Source organism: Elephantulus edwardii, unplaced genomic scaffold (genome assembly GCF_000299155.1).
Source record: "Elephantulus edwardii isolate Elephantulus edwardi_28Jun2011 unplaced genomic scaffold, EleEdw1.0 scaffold00476, whole genome shotgun sequence".
Taxonomy (NCBI): domain Eukaryota; kingdom Metazoa; phylum Chordata; class Mammalia; order Macroscelidea; family Macroscelididae; genus Elephantulus; species Elephantulus edwardii.
This window is the reverse complement of record NW_006400226.1, coordinates 327,162-344,027: the sequence shown is the minus strand read 5'-3', so window position 1 is coordinate 344,027 and position 16,866 is coordinate 327,162. Positions and strand designations below refer to the sequence as shown.

The 16,866-nt window shown below is 40.3% G+C and overlaps 1 pseudogene; it reads right to left on the bottom strand.

Annotated features, from left to right (window-relative positions):
- Nucleotides 1-13,196: 13,196 nt before the first annotated feature.
- Nucleotides 13,197-16,339, bottom strand: LOC102861342 (annotated as a pseudogene).
- Nucleotides 16,340-16,866: the final 527 nt, after the last annotated feature.

Sequence of the window (16,866 nt, the reverse complement as noted above, 5' to 3'; positions counted from 1 at the left end):
TGTTCTTCAGTTCCTTGAGCTTAAGAAATGCTGAGCGAGTTCGGCCCTTTTGATTTTCTGACTCTAGCTCCTCGCACATCTCATTGTAGTATTTTGCTTTGTCATTCCAAGTTGCCTTTTCTGTTCAGCTCTTTAGTGTCTTGAATTCTTCCTTGTGCTTTGGCTTCTCTACGCTCCAGTGCAATCTTCTGAGTCTCTTCTGACATCCATACCTTGAGAAAATAAGAACTGAGGCACCTTTATAAATTTTAAATCATACAGAGTTTTCTTGGGTTTTTTTTACAGTAACTTCTTAGTCTATGAATAGTTTTCTTATTAAGTGTTGTGAGATTCCCATTCTTCTCAATGTTAGCTATACTTTGTTATGATCTGCATAGTCAAACACTTTTGCATAATCAATTAAATATAGATAAACTGTTTCTGATATTCTTTGCTTTTAGCCAAAATCTACCTAACATCAACAATTATACCTCTTTTGTCATAATGTCTTCTGAACCCATAAATCTTGAATTTTTGGCAGCTCTTTGATAATCTTCAACAAAATTTTACTTGTTTGTGATATATATGATGATTGCTTGATAATTTCCACCTTCTGTTGGATCACATTTTTGGAAGCTGGAAAAATACATCCGTTTTCCAGTCAGTTGGCCTGTTAATTGTTTTATACATTTTTTGGGCATAGATTGGTGAGCACATTCATGGTTATATCTTTTTCCTAATTTTTACAAAATCATTGCTCCTGCATGCTGCACAGTATTCCATTATGTGAATGTACCATAACGTCTCAGTCTATTCCATTGTGGTTGGACATTTGGGCTGTTTCCATGTACTTGCTATGGTGAATAATGCTACTGTGAACATTGGTGTACAAGTCTCGGTTTGTGTCTCAGGTCTCATTTTGCCCAATTCTGTAATTGGATTATAAGTATTTTTCTTCTGGAGGCCCAGGGGTATACTGTAAAATTTCATTATGACACTCTTGTCTGAGATGGTATTGCCAAATGTTTGTTCCCAGTCAGTAGGTTTCACCCCGTTGGAAATTTTTTTTTTTATTAGTATAGAGGTTTAATCTTTAGAAGGTCCCATTCATCAATTTTATCCTCTTCAGATTGTGCATTTCTGGCTATATTTGGCAGTCTCTTTTATTCCATCAGTTCCCGGGGCCTTATTTTTTGCCAATGCATTGAGTGTAGCTTGGACTTACTCCTGCAGTACTATTGATTCTTGATCACATGCTTGATCATATTAATGAAACTACACATTCACACAAAAATTTATACCTAAATGTTTATAACAGTTTTATATGTATTACACAAAACTGGAAATAGTAAGTGTTCCTCAATAAGCAGTGAAATAAACTTGTTGTATATCCATTCCCTGGAATACTACTGATCACTAAAAAATAATGGATTATTAATACATGAAATAACTTGACTTGATCTCAAGGGCAATCTGAAAGAGTTAGATGCTGTAAGATTCTATTTGTGTGATGAAATTTAAAGAATAAAAAAAAAGAGTTGTAAAGGTTAGAGAATTAGAACAAAGCATAACAAAGCATATGACTCTGAAAGTGAAACTTTGAAAATGAGGACATTTTTATTTAATGTTGACAGACTATTCTGACTACTGTTTTGACCAGAACAAGTAGAATATTACTTGGCTGTCCTCTCTTGCTCTTCATATGTTTTATCTTTCTAAACATGAGAACTACAAAACATCTTCAAAGTGCAACTGAAATGAAAATGATGTTGATCAGGGTTCTATGTAACTTATTGGATTAGCAGAGTTTTGACATTGGAATTTTCTATTTATTTGAGAAATTCAAAGTCTGTCAATGATTACAAAAAGAGAAGACTTTAGAATTATAAGTTTTGCAGAAAACTATACTTTTAAGAAACTTTCAGACATTGAAGAATTGAGATAGAACAGTTAGGACACTACACTGCCATGGTGCAATGTGGTACTAGTACAATAGACCAATTGAATAGACTTAAGAACCTGGAAATAAGCCCATCGATCTATGGTCAACTGACTTTTGACAAGGAAATGAAATCAGTTAAGTGGGGAAACTACAGACTTTTTAAAAATGGTTTTGGCAAAGTTGAAAAGCTATCTGTAGAAAACTCAAGCAAGGTCCACACCTCACTCCATATACAAAAACCAACCTGAAGTTTATCAAGGACCTAGGACCCAAACCAAGGACTATAAACTTCATTAGAGAAAAGCTTGGAAGAACTCTAGAAGCCTTAACGAGGTTCTTAACAACACACTTGCCCACCACAATTCATCAGTTAGTCTTGTGACTGCAGCTTCATGGGTGATGTTTGTGAATCTAGGTAAAATAAAATTCTTGACAATGTCATTCTTCTGTATTTATCTGAATATTGCTTATTGGTCTAATTGTGAGAACTTTATTTTCCTTATGTTGCTGTGTTAGAGAAACGAAAAAAAGGACAGTTTAAATATTAGATAAGAAACTGTGGTGGGGCATGGTGTAGAAGAGTGGGATCTAGCTGCCTTGGCCCTTACCTTGAGCCTAAAAGACTGAAATAATTACACAGTTTTAAACAAGATTATGATGGAGCCAAGATTGTGTTTAAACCTGTAACTCAATTTTCTGTGTGAAGACTCACCTTGGCTATGAGGATATGAGATACAATGAATAAGGTGAGGTTATAGGAGAAATTTTTAAGAGGTTATTCATTTTGAGGTGACATAGAATAATGGAGAGGAGCACTATTACTCAGGTTTACAAAAGAAATAGCCAAGTAGACTTGGTAATGAATCGGACATGGAAAATAGAAAAGAAGAAAGTGTAGAAATGAAATCAAGGTTTTTGATTACAATCATGTACGGGAACTCTGGTGACCTAGTGGTAAGTAAGTGCACTGTCATCCCAAAAACATATGGTTTGAATCCATCAACTTCTTTGCTGGAGAAAAATGGGCAATCTGCTCCCATGTGATTAAACTGAAAATCTGAAAATCCACTGGAGAGTCAGCCACTATGAGTCAGTTCTGACTTGATACTTACCAACACTCAGGTGATGAGATCAATGTGGTGTTGTTCTAGGTTTAAGGAGGAAAAACATTAATTTAGTTTGGGAAATGTCAAGTTTGAGAGACTTTTAAGATACCGAAAGGGAGAAACTAAATGAAGAAACTTGTATTTTCAGCTGAGAGGAGAGGTCTGTGCCTCGCCTGCATGACTGAGACTTCTGAGACAAATGTCCTTGAGCACTTCATATTTATCTTGAAGGGGATGAATGTCTCCAGACATGGGATTGTGTACCAGGGAGGGAGTGTTTCTTTTACTTTTAAAAGAGAGGAGAGAACTTGGGGGGAGGGGGAGGGCTGGGCGGGGAGAGAAGTGTAGCAATGAATAAATGGAAATCCAAAATCCCTGTAAGTGTTCATTAAAATTATTAAAAAATAAAACACGTATTTAGGAGAAAAAAATAAATTAATTCGTTGTAAATGCAGAGCATCTTAGAGGAAGCAGAAGGGAGAGAGTACTAAGGATGAAGAATATGAATTGTCAGAATATCATATAAGTACATCTGATAAATGGTAACGATCTATGCAGACAGGAAGTATAAATTTTGTTACATATGGATGTTATGTGTATAAACTAGTTGCCATTGTGTTAATAAAAAGACATGGTACGTGTTTCAGAATAGAAAAAAATGTAAAAAAAAAAAATCCAAAGTAATCGTAATAGTTCTAATCTAACAAGAAACTGGGACTAAAGGTGACTCTTGTTTTTACCCCAGACTCTTTCACCTTTTTAATCAGTTCAAATCCTGATCCTGTTAACCATACAAACATTTTAAGAGTAGATACCTCCTGTTGAGTTAATTCTAAGTCAAGGCCACTTTATAGACAATGAAATGTTTCCAACACTGTGAGAATATATTTTCACAATCACTGGCATGGGCATGTTGAAATCTATCATTGGAGATATTCTACCAATCTGTCTTGCCAAGGATCTACTTCAGTTTTCTGACCTCTACTCCACTAAGTGTGAGGTATTCCTTTAAGGATTTATGCCTCTAGACGGCATATCAAAAGCAAATGAATTAGATACTGTTAGGCTGTTTTCAGTTAGCTCTAGTGGCCTAGAGGCAAGAAACTGTGCTGTCAACTTGCAAAGGTATACAGTTTTTTTTTTTTAATTTAGGTTGTTTATTTTTCATTTCAATGAACATCTACAGAGATTTTGGGATTCCATTCATTCATTGTTGCACCCTTCTCCTCGCACAAACCCCTCCCCCCTCCCCCCCCATTTGCTCCTCTCCTTGAAAAGCAAAAGAAAAACTCCCTCATTGGTACACAATCCCCCCCCGCACCTCCCCAAACCCCACCCCCTAGCCCCAAATATAATCCACTCTACAACCCTCATTGCATACTCCTACGATAAAAATAATGCCCTAAAATATAATACTTTTAGACTATTCTCTCCCCCATAGACTTCAATGCCGTAAACATATTTCATCCAGTTTTTCTCAATCTTACCCCCACCCCAATGCCAGCCTCATTCTACAACAGTGGCACCATATAGCATTTGTCCCTTTGTGACTGAGATACCTCACTCAGCATAAAGGTATACAGTTTTAATACACCAGCTTCAGCTCAAGAGAAAGATAGACAATTTCCTCCTGTACAATTTACTGCCTCTGAAAATCTGCTGGAGGGTATTTTATGAGCTGGTTCCTATTTAATGGCACAAAACAACAACAATTTTTGGCCGTAGATTAGGTTACCAGGTCTTCCTTCCTAGTCTATGTTTGTTAGGAAGCTCCCCTAACATCTAAATACCATGAGTGACCCTACTGGTGTTTTCAATATCAGTAGCAGAACTTCTAGAGTCACAGCAGCATGCAGCTCAAAACAGTATAGCAATGTGCGAGGTGAGTGGTGGATTTAAAAATATGTTCCCTCTTTTCCACTTCCACACATACTACTCTACTTTTCCCAAACATCCCCTCCCTTTCCTATGCTGTCATTTAATCTTTTAACTACATTTTTTGTCACTGAGAGTTTATACCATTCACTGATAGTTTTTTTTTAATCCTACAAGATCCACCCAAAGTTAGCACTCTATCTGAAGTGCAATTAAATAATGTAAACTAATGTTACTAAATAATGTAAACTAATGTTAGATACATCCTTACACTATTAAGTTCCAAGTAACTATATGCTGTACATACATAATTTAGAACTCATAATGAATGGCATTATGAAGTGAATATTTTTATCATTGATTCATTATTGCACAAAGTAAAGATGTAAAAAAATAACAAAGATAAGAAAACTGTTTTCTGTAGATCCTGTTTTTCTTTCTAATCTATACACTCATTTTTCTCCCCCTTAAAAAGGCAATGCTTTGTTTCATGTACTTAGTATCACTTAGTGAATATTTGTTATTTTTTCTAAGAAAGACAGAAAAGATATCAGAACTAGAAGTACTTTTATGCTTCTTACAATCACTAAAAAGAAACCTAAGTATACTAAAATGACTGGCTAGATATTATTGCCAGGTACAGAATTCCTCCAGAACCAAATATCCACAAACGAAAATAGAACAAAGTTAACAATGTTTGGAAGTTAATTATGGTGTCACTTTTTTCCTCTGATGTACACATTCTGAATTTATTTTCCTAGGGTGGAATTTATTTCATTTTCCTTTACTTTTCTGGCTTTAATTTATATCTAACATAGCTTATAAATAATTTTTTTTGTCTATACATTTAAAAGGGGAGATTGTGTGACATAAAAACTTTTCTTTTTCCTTTTGTTTTAATGCAGAGGAATGCTCTTGGAAAACCCAAAATAAGCTCTTTGTGTGTAGTTGTGTAGTCATGGCCAATGTTCCCTTTGGCCTACGTGATTATCCAGACTGGATTTAAGAGTCATAATTATACCCACACGCTGCATTAGCAGCTTCATGCTGGGCTCCAGCACTGCCATTTGGAAAGCCCTCTGGGGTTTGGAGAGAGCTAAATGAACTTTTTTCCAAGAACCCTGCAGAGTGAATGGTATTGATTTCGATCATTTGCCAGCTGCATCCATGCTATGACAACAACAAAAGGCTAGAGGCTGAGAGACATTCTATGATGGGCTGTAACTTTAAGAGAAAAATGAGTAAGAAAAACAACCTGTCCAGACTTGCCAACTTTTTAGTTGCTTTATGTAAAAACATAAATATTATTCTTAAAATCTTATCCTTTCTTTTAACCCTACAATGCAAGATTCCTAGTAACACAACAGTTAAGTGCATTCAGCTGCTCATTGAACAGTTGGTAGTTCAAGCCTATCATCAGCTCTCTGGGAGAAAGGGCTGATGACCTGCTCTTATAAGATTACCCCTTAGAAAGCCTTCGGAGATATTGTACGCTGCCACAGGGGACTGCTATAAGTTGGAATCAATGCACTGGCAACCAACAACTTTATTACTAGTCTTATACATGCTTTAAACCTGCTTGTCTTTTCTGTCTATGATTATGGTCCAATATCTCCAGTCTACACTAATAAAAACATTTTTTAAATTCTTCTCTCTCCTGTCACCTTGTCCATCTCAGATTTGTTTTACTATATACAACTGGAATGATTTAAAAAATCTGAAACTTATCAAATAATTTTTCTATTAAAAATCCCAAAACAAAATTTTAAAAATAAAATTAGAATAAGAGTAAAAAATATTCCACAGAACTGAATATCCATTTGTAGAAAAATAAAGTAGGATTCATCCTTCACATGTGAACACTAACTCAGAAAGATCAGGATCAGAGATCAAAATGCTAAAACATGCAGTCCGTGAAAGATCACATTGAGGCAAAACTCAATGGGAATTGTTTTTCTTATTAAAATACATCTACAAAGCACAAACATAGAATACAGAGAACCTAAATCTTATGAAAATGAAAAGTTTATGCTGTTCAAGAGACTTTATCAAAAGACTAAAAATCAATCAACAGACTGAAAAAATTTTGGAATGAAAGATCTGATAAGGATCTAAATACACATAAACCTTCATGAACTCGATGGCAAAAAGAACAGCAACCTAATCAACAAATGGGTAAAGGACAAAGTAAATGATTAAGTGGCTATTCTTAAAACATGCTTATGGTCACTCATTATTGTTGTTAGGCATAGCAACTCTATGAACAACAGATCTGAACCTTGCTCTCTCCTGAACTATCCTCATGATCTCTGGTAAGTTCGAGCTGGTTGTTAAAATCATTTAGTAAAATCATAAAAGCAATCCACCTTGTTGAGGCTCCTCCTCTTCTTCTTCTTTTTTTCTTTTTTTTCTGATCATCAACTTTACCTAGAATGATTTTCCCCCCCCAGGACTCATCCTTCCTGACAACATGAACAAAATAAGTGAGGTCAATTTCCTCCATCCTTACTCATAAGAAGCATCCTGGTTGCCGTTCATCTAAACATATTTGTTCATTCTTTTAATTGTTGTTGTTCTTGATGATGTGTACTGTCCCATCGGAACTGACCTATAGCTGACCCTCCACTTGGGTTTTCAGAGGCAGTTAATCCTACAAGAGGAGATTTTCCATCCTTTTCCCAGCAGCTGATGGGATTTGAACTGCATGTCTTTGGTATTGCAGGGTAGCTTCTTGCCACTACAATATTCTTCTCTAACACCACAATTCAAACTCATTCAATCTTCTTCTGTCATCATGATTCATTGTTCAACTTTCAGACACAGGAAGCAATTAAAAATACCATGGCTTGAATAAGGTACATTTAGTCCTTAAATTGATGTCCTTATTATTTTTTTAAATGGATACAGCACTTCATAGTGGGGAGATGACTTCTGTGTCACTGCTTATTTTATAATCTTTAACTGTGTATGCACACTTGTTTAGGGTTTGCTGTTAGGGATGCAGCACTTGTCTGTCTGGTTGCTGTACTAGGTTGTCTAGTTTGTTACTGTGATGCTGAAAGCTAAGCCATTGATATTTCAAATACCAAAAAGGTATAGTGAATAGTTTTCAGAGAAACTTCCAGACTAAGAAGTAGTATTGGTCAATCATTTGCCTTTGAAATTCAATGAATAATAGAGAAACGTTGTTCGATTAGAACATTATAAGAAGTACAGCCTTTCAGTGTGAATTACATTTTAAAATGAGGGAAACTGGAAGAATCTGCTCTGAAAAACATTGTATTCAAATTTTGTAAATAAACAGTTCTCATATGAATGAAAGACCTGAACACCTGCGTAACTTTCTTCATTTCTCCAATTTCAGAGGGTTTCTGGAGGCAAGCTATTTCAGAAGGGGATGCAACTCCTGCTTCCAAGTTTGCTTTGATTGGGGAGCTCCACCAAACACTGTCCACCATGGGTGACCAGTATCACATTTGACACATTGGGTTCATGATGTTTAGCATCACAACAACCACAAGTTGCCTCTGTACAGCAGATGGACAAACCAGTGCTATACCACCTAGAAGAATGTTGGACAAAAAAACAATTAAAATCAGGCCTGAGGGATGCAGATTAAAATCACCCACCTTTAGCTTGGTAACATCACTTTCTATCCATTAGGCCAACTGAGCTCTCTCTATGTTGTTGTTGCTGTTGTTGTTAAGTGCTGTCGAGTCGTAGTATTAAAAAAACAAATTAAAAAAATGAGGAGAGACAACTGCAACCATCCATTAACAATTGGAACATGAAATGGTATATAGATGAATGTAAAAAAATAGAAAGTTGTAAAAGATGAAATAAAACTTTCAAAGTTTGAAATCCTAAGCATTGAGAACTGAAATGAACTCTCATTTGCAACTTTGAATCAGATAATCACCTGCAATTAGAGAGATACATATCAAAACTAGGATGAGATACCAATGCTACAATGGCACTGATAAAAATAAAGCAAGATAAAATAAAAAAAAAATAAACAAGCAAAAAATCAGAAACCATGATATATATAGTTGAATATATAAAAAAGAGTCAAAGAGTCAAAACTAACCCATAGATGACCCTCCAGTGGGTTTTCAGAGGCAGTTAATTGCACAGGAAAAGATTGCCCACCCTTCTTCTGTGGAGCAGCTGGTGAATTTGAACATCATCCCTTCAGTATTGCAGTGTAGCTTCTTGCCACTAGGCCACCAGAGCTCGTGTGTGTGTGTGTGTGTGTGTGTGTGTGTGTGTGTAGTCATTATGCCAAAAGGAATTGGTAGCAAGGAAGAATTTCATGAAACAACATATGAGCAAGAGCCTGTGGTGATGAAGGAAGAAGTTTAAGCTTCTCTGAAAGAATTGGCAAAAAGTAAGGCCCTAGGAATTGACAGTATACTAATTGATATATTTCAACAAACAGATTCTGCCCTAGATGTGCTCACCAAGTTGTGCCAAGAAATCTGGAGGACAACCACCTGACTGGAAGAGGTCTATATTTGGTCCTATTCCAAAGAAAGGTGACCTGAGAGATTGTAGAATTTATCAAACAATACCATTAATATCACATGCAAACAAGAGTCTGCGGAAGAGTATCCAAAACAGACTGGGACAGCACATCAGTAGAGAACTGCCAGAAGTGCAGGCTGGGTTTAGAAGAGGCTACTAGAGATATTGTAGCTAGTGTTAGATGGATCTTGACTGAAAACAGGAAGTACCAAAAGAATGTCTATCCGTGTTTAATTGACTATGGAAAGGTGTTTGACTGTGTGAACTACAACAAACTGTGGCTAACTCTGAGAAGAATGGGAATCCTGGAAAACTTGATTGTGCTTATATGAAACCTATACTTGGACCAGAAGACAGTCATTAGAACAGAGTAAGGGAACAATGCATGGTTCAAAATTGGGAAGGGTGTGTGGCAGGAATGTGTCCTATCTCCATACCTTTTCAGTCTGTATGCAGAACAGATTACCCAGGAGGCTGGGCTGTATGAGGAAAAATGTGGCATCAGGATTGGAGGAAGACTTATCAACAATCTGCATTGTGCAGATGACACAACCCTGCTTGCTGAAACTGAGGAGGACCTGAAGCATTTGCTGCAGAAGGTTAAGAACTACAGCTTTCAATATAGATTGAAGCTTGATATCAAGAAAACAAAGATTTTCAGCACTGGGGCAATTGGCAGCATTGTGAAGAGATTGAGATTGTAAACAACTTTAATTTGCTTGGTTCCACAATCAACACTCTTGGCTCCAGCAGCCAGGAAATTAAAAGAAATATTCCACTGGGAAAGTCTGCTGTCAGAGACTGTTCCAGAACACTGAAAAGCAATGATGTCAATCTGGAGGCTAAGGTATGCCTGATACAAGCCATGCTATTTGCAATCACTTGCTATGCATCAGAGAGCTGGACAACTACTAGAGATGATAGGAGACTTCACACCTTTGAGCTTTGGTGCTGGAGAAGTGTATTGAATATACCATGGACTGCTAAGAGAACAAACAGGTTTGTCCTGGAGAGGCTGAAAGCAGTCTGACTCTTGGAGGTAAGGATTCTGAAAGTTTGTCTGACATACTTTGGACATGTTGAAATGAGAGACCAGTCCTTGGAGAGGAATGCCATACTTGAGATGGTGGAGGGAGCACAGGAGAGAAAGACTCTCAATGAAATGGATTGATTCAGAGACTGGGGTAATGTGAGCAGGTGGGTCAGAGACAATAAGATCAGCACAGGATAGAGCAGAGTTTAGTGCTGTTGTACATAGGATTGCTATGAGTCACAGATGAAGAGACAGCACATAACAACAACTTATACTCTCTCTATCTCTATCATCTATCTCTATCATCTCTCTCTCTCTCTCTCTCTCTCTATATATATATATATATATATATATATATATATATAATATCCAATGAATAACAGATTGAAACTGTTATTGTTCTATACTGCATCACCTTCATAATGTCTGTCACACTCAAGACTATTATTACAGTCACTGTGTCAATCCATTTTGTTGAAGGTCTTCCTTTCCTCCCTCTCTGGCCCCTCTAACTTTCCCAGCATGACATCTTTTTTCAGGACTGAAACCATACTCAAAATATGTGAAAAGAAATTTTGTTATTTTTGCCTCTTAAGAGTAAACTGACTGAATTTCCCCCAAGATAGACTTGTTCTTTTGTGAATCCATTCTCCAACAACTCTTCTCCAACAAACAATTAAAAGGTATTGATTTAAAAGAAAAGTTATTGATTCTTCTTTGATTTTTCTTATTCACTATCCAACTTTCAGGTGCATTGAAAGCATCTGACAGTATCAGGGTTTAGATCAGGCCCACTATAATCTTTATACTGAAATTGTTGGTCTCTGGCACTTTAATGAGATTACTGACAGCAGATTTTCCCAAGTAGCAGTACTTTTGATTTCTTGACTACTGTTACAATGGAAGTTGGTTGTGGATCATAGTGAGATGAAATTGTTGACATTTAAGTCTTGTCTTAATCTATTATGTTGTTGCCTATTGATCTCGTAGTGAGGATTTTTGTTTTCTTGAGGTTGAAGTGTAATCCATATTGAAGACTATAGGATTTTATCTTCTGTAGTAAATGCTTACAACTTCAACTTTCTGCAAAGTTGTGTCATCTGCACAAAGCAGGTTGTTGATGGGTCTTCCTCCAATCTTGTTGCCACATTTTTCATAAAGTCCATCTTCTTAAATGATTTGTTCAGCACACATATTGAATTCATATGGAGAAGAATATAACCCTGATATACACCTTTCCTGATTTTAAACCATATATATTTATGTATAAGCTTCCTAGCCTACTATGCTGTTCATTACATTTAATTAGAACCCTAGGCCAGCAAACTAATTATCAGAACAATATACTTATTGCATAGGAAAATATGACTTTATCACATGAAAGCTTCTTTCCAATCCTCTTAAGTTTGTTCCTCTGGGTCTATAGATAGACTTAGCTTTTTCACTGTCAGCTTTAATCATCAGAATTACCAGAAGAAACTTAGATGGAAATAGCCAAATTTGAATGTCAGCCTTGCTTTTCAGTCTTTTCCTGTCTACCTGGCTTCTAGACTGAAATAAAGAATCTTTAGCTTTCCACACCCAGGTTTCTTAAATTGGCATTTTCTATGGAAAACATCCAGTAACCTCAGGCTTCCTTCTCAAAAGCATGCCTGTAAATATTAAATACTACGATGAATTGGACTCCTATGGTATTATTAGTCTACCTCAGACAACCTTATAGAATCATAATTATAGAAATATTCTAGCAACTGAAACTACTTCTTTTTATTACATGAAGACAAGATGGAAATATGCCAGAGACACATCTATCCCTTGCCTGTTCTAAGGCTTTCAAGGCCTCATTGACAACTTAAGTTTGGTAAAGCATTTCAGATCTTGATGAAGGAGAAGATGCACAGAGCAGCAGTTGTGGTGCTGGAGAAAAGTACAAAATATCCCATGCACTGACTGCCAAGATAACAAACAAATATGTCTTAGAGTGAGTGCAACCAGGTTACTTCTTAGAGGCAAGGATGGTAATATTTCATCTCACGTACATGGGGCATGTTGTTAGAAAGAGTTAGATATTGGAAAGGAATATCATCCTTGGAAAAGTGGAGGGGTTCGAGGAGGAGGTGAAGATGCTCAATAAGAAGGATTGATAAAGTTACTGTGACGATGTATTCAAGTAGAGCAGAGATGATGGATATGGCACAGGATCAGGAGAATTAAGATCTATAATTCACAGGTCGCTCTGAGTCTTAGCTGACTTTATGACAGCTAATAAAAAATCAAACAAACCAAACTAAAAAAAACACAAAACATTCAACAGTTATGTCTACACTAGTAGTGCTTTGCCAATCATTTGCTTTGAATATAAAAGTGATAGGATTAAAAAAATTTAAAAAGTGATAGCCTTTATAGCTTTATAATTTAAGAAATGACACATGGCTGCTGTGAAGGGAGCAGTGGAAAAAGTACAATAGATTTCATTGTGGTTTTTTGGGTTTTTTTTTCCTAGAACAAGATTTTTTTGTTTTCAGAGGTTTTCTTATTCTCCTTCCCCCAATTGTTAGCAGCTTGATGTGTCATTCTCCCCAACAAGGGAGGGGATAAATGGCTTAGGTTGTAAACTCCCTCCCCCAGCCTCTTGTACATGGAGGGCAACTCAGCTGGGTTCCGGTTCAGGCAGGGTTCTGGTTATGGGTCACACATTTAAGGCATGCCTAGTGTGCTAAGGCCGGCGGCTGTATCTTCAGAGTTCGTCCCTCCAGGCTGGCTCCACTTGCAGGGCTAGGCCCCCTCCACCCTCCCGTTCTGGGCAGAGGCAGTCTTGAGAGTGAGGCTCTGAGGTAGAGATGCTGAGCTTGCTGAGGCCTTTGAGCAAGTTCTGTCCCTCCTGTAGGTCCAGCTTGGCAGGGAAGGGGCAACCAGTATAGCCCCCATTCTGCTTACAAAACTCCAGGAATGTTTTCCAGTCGGGGTCATGGCCCAGGAGGAGGGGATTGCCCACTATAATGAGCAAAGCTTTGGCCCGGGTCACAGCCACATTGAACCTCTTGGGGTTCTTAAGGAAACCCAGGTTAAAGTCCAGATCCAGCTGCACTCTGGCTGCTCCGAACAGTGGAGATGAGGATGACACTGCATTCTTGGCCCTGGAACTCTTCCACGGAGCCCACCTTCAAGTCCTTGATGGCATCCAGTCCCCGAAACTCCTTGTCCAGGCAGGTGATGCAGTACTGGATTTTTTCCACCTGCTTGCGGTATGGGGAGATGACGCCCACGCTTCGGGGGCTCAGGCGGGCTTTGCCTTTCTTGGAGGAGGGGGCCAGGAGCTGCTTCAGGTAAGAAGTCACTGTGGCTGCTTCTTCAGGGTTGAAGAAGGACGGCCTATTGCCTTCACGCTCATCCTTTCCCATTACACCATGAAAGATGATGGGAAAGCCCTGGCGGGGCAGACCCTCCCGTCGACAGAAGCGCTCTCGATCCATGACGTCAGCACAGGCCTGCAGCTCCTCTTCATAATACAGCTGGTTAGGAATGTCCAGGGTGGTGGGATGAGACCTGTAGTTGCGTAGCAGCTTGGTTATGAACTGGGGGTTATAGCCACCGGAGCCCTTCTTGTACAGGTTATTATAGGTGAGCAGCCGCTCCAGCAGTGAGTGCCCCAGCCCGTGTTTCTCGGTCAGTGGGGAGCGCAGCACAGGCCCCAGCTGCCGAGGGTCTCCTGCCAGCACTAGCTGCCCTCCTGGATCACCCTTCTCCCTGATTTCCATCAGCCCTGCTATGGCCACTAGACTCTCAGGCTCCATGGAGTGGCCAGCTTCATCGATAAAGATGTGTGTGAAGTGATCAATGGGAAACTGGGCGGAGACCAACCTGTTAGCAGTGATGAGGGTGGTAATTAAGACATGATATTCCTGTAGTTTCTTCTTGGTGGGAAAAATATAATCCCCCTTCTTCGCATCCCAATTACAGCAGGGCTTGATGTCCTCAGGTACCAGGCGGATGTCCTGGCTGGGGGCCAGGAGGCGGAAGATGGAGCTGGGCAGGTGGATGCGGAGCCGCGGACAGAGGAGGTCAGTCCCTGAGTTGGACGGAGTACAGGCCAGAATGTGGGCTTTAGGCAAGTGCTTGACCACCTGCTTGATGGCCTCCACCAAGGTGACAGTCTTGCCAGTCCCTGGAGGCCCAAAAATGATGTAGGGGGCTGGCCGGGTGGTGCCCATGACAATGTGCTTCATGGCCTGTAGCTGCTCCGGGTTGGACTCCAGGCTCCGGTCGTGCAGCTTGAACTTCACATCCAGGGGCAGCCGTGAGATGCCTTGGAAGGCCACGGGGAAGAGCATCGGCCACAGCGCTCTGTCAGTTCCAGAGCCCGGTGTTGAACCCGCAAGGGCTGGCGATTGAAGGTGAAGTTCACCTTGAAGGTCAGCCCATCCACAAATTGGTTCAGGAGGCTCTCAGAAAAGCTCAGCTTCACGCGGTCCAGTTCTACCCTGTGCACGAAGCCCTTGTAGGTGACTGGGTCCTCCTGGCTTGTCTCAGAAGATAAAAGGGCAAATAGGTGGTCACCTCGCAGCACCGAGGGGCGGCTCTCCGCCACGCCAGGAACCTCCAGCGTGAGCAGACTGGGGTTCTGGTCTGCAGGGTCCCAGATCATGGGCACTGACCCCAGGTCATAGTGGCAGATGTCCCGCTCCATCTGCAGCTCCTCCAGGTGCAGCAGCAGCTGGAACTTCACCTCGTAGTTCTTGGGTTTCAGGGCTGCCTCCAGCTGGGCCTTGATGTCAACAACCTCCTTTGGGGAGGTGAAGATACTTCTTCCCTGAAGAAGGATGGGGAGCAGCTGCCTGAGGCGGGATGGTGGGTAGTATGTTCCCAGCGCCATGCTTAGCTCCAGATCATAACCCTTAGCACGGTCAGGTCTTTCTCCTTCCTCGGCGCGGCTGGTCGTCATGGGGTGTCTAGCAATCTGGGCCCGTTTGAAGGGAGCCGTAGGCTTCAATTATGTTGCCAGGTTGCTGTGGGCCACAGCAGCCAAGAAGCAGGTAATGTAGAAAGTTCCAGCTCCTTCCGAACCAGGCTCCCCAGGCCCCAGCAGCTCCTAGAACACCGCGGCAGGGAAGTAGCCCACAAAGTTGGTTTTACAGTGGACGTGGAGCTCATAGTATTCACCCGGGCCTAGTGGACAGGGCAGCTCCTGGTTGTCATCGTAGAAGGTGAACTGGGCTGTCCAGCACAGTGGGAAGAGGTGGGTGACGGTGACAGGTTGGGTTCCTCCATTCTGAAGCCTCAGGGTCAGTATCTCCTTCCGATTCAAATCCAGGCAGATGAGGAGCTGTCCATCCCGGGTTTCATGAGGTCCCTGGACCTCTACGTCCACTCCATGTTTCCCATATAGATACTCAGACCTGTCATGAAAGATCTTTGCTAGCAGTGACTTGTGTTGTTTGCTGATATCTGACTCCAGCTTCACTCTCCTCTTTTCTGGGACCGTTGTGGCAGGCCAGAGGTTAAGTCTGAAGAACCTGACCCGAGTCTTGGTGACGAAGGCCAGATTTGCAATCTTCATTCCATACAGCACAGAGGAGAAACCAGGGGCACGGGTTCCAAAGCTGAAGTCAAAGGGTGAAGGTGGAACTCAAGCAGGAAGGGAAAGGAGGATCCTTCTCCAGAGATCAAATAGCTTGGCTTTGTGCTTTGAGCCCATGTCAGAGGCTACACTGTGGTTACAGAACCACTTGGTTGGTGGGGTTTAAGCAGGAGAGTGGCAAGATCATATGTGCATTTCAGATCACTCCGGCATCAGGATTGGAGCATGGATTTGCTGGAGGCAAGACTGCTCTTGAAGTCCCGGTTAGAGATAGTCCGCAGTTGCTTGCGATCTGTCTCCATGTCCCGTCCCTGATCGACCAGAAAAGTCTCGAAGCACTGGCCCATCTCCTGGAGCTGCCGGCAGCTCAGATTTCATTGTGTTTTATAGCTAGGCTTTTAACATCTGACGAGATTATAGCTAAATATACTTTTGTTGATTATTAGGTCTAAAAGTTACATAATAGTCTATACATTCAAACTTTTAATTATGGAGTTGTTGTGATAAGAATTTTTTACTTGTTTTCCGAGAGGCTGGGCTCTATGAGGAGAAGTGTGGCATCAAGGATTGGTGGAAGATCTATTAACAATCTGTGTTATGTAGATGACACAACCCTGTTCTCTGAAACTGAGGAGGACCTCATGCACTTGCTGCGGAGGGTCAAGGATTGCAGCCTTCAGTATGGATTGAGGCTCAATATCAAGAAGACAAAGATTCTCACCACTGGACCAACTGGCAGCATCAGGATGGATGGCAAAGAGATTGAGATTGTTCGCAGCTTCAGTTTGCTTGGCTCCACGGTCAACACTCTTGGCATCAGCAGCCAAGA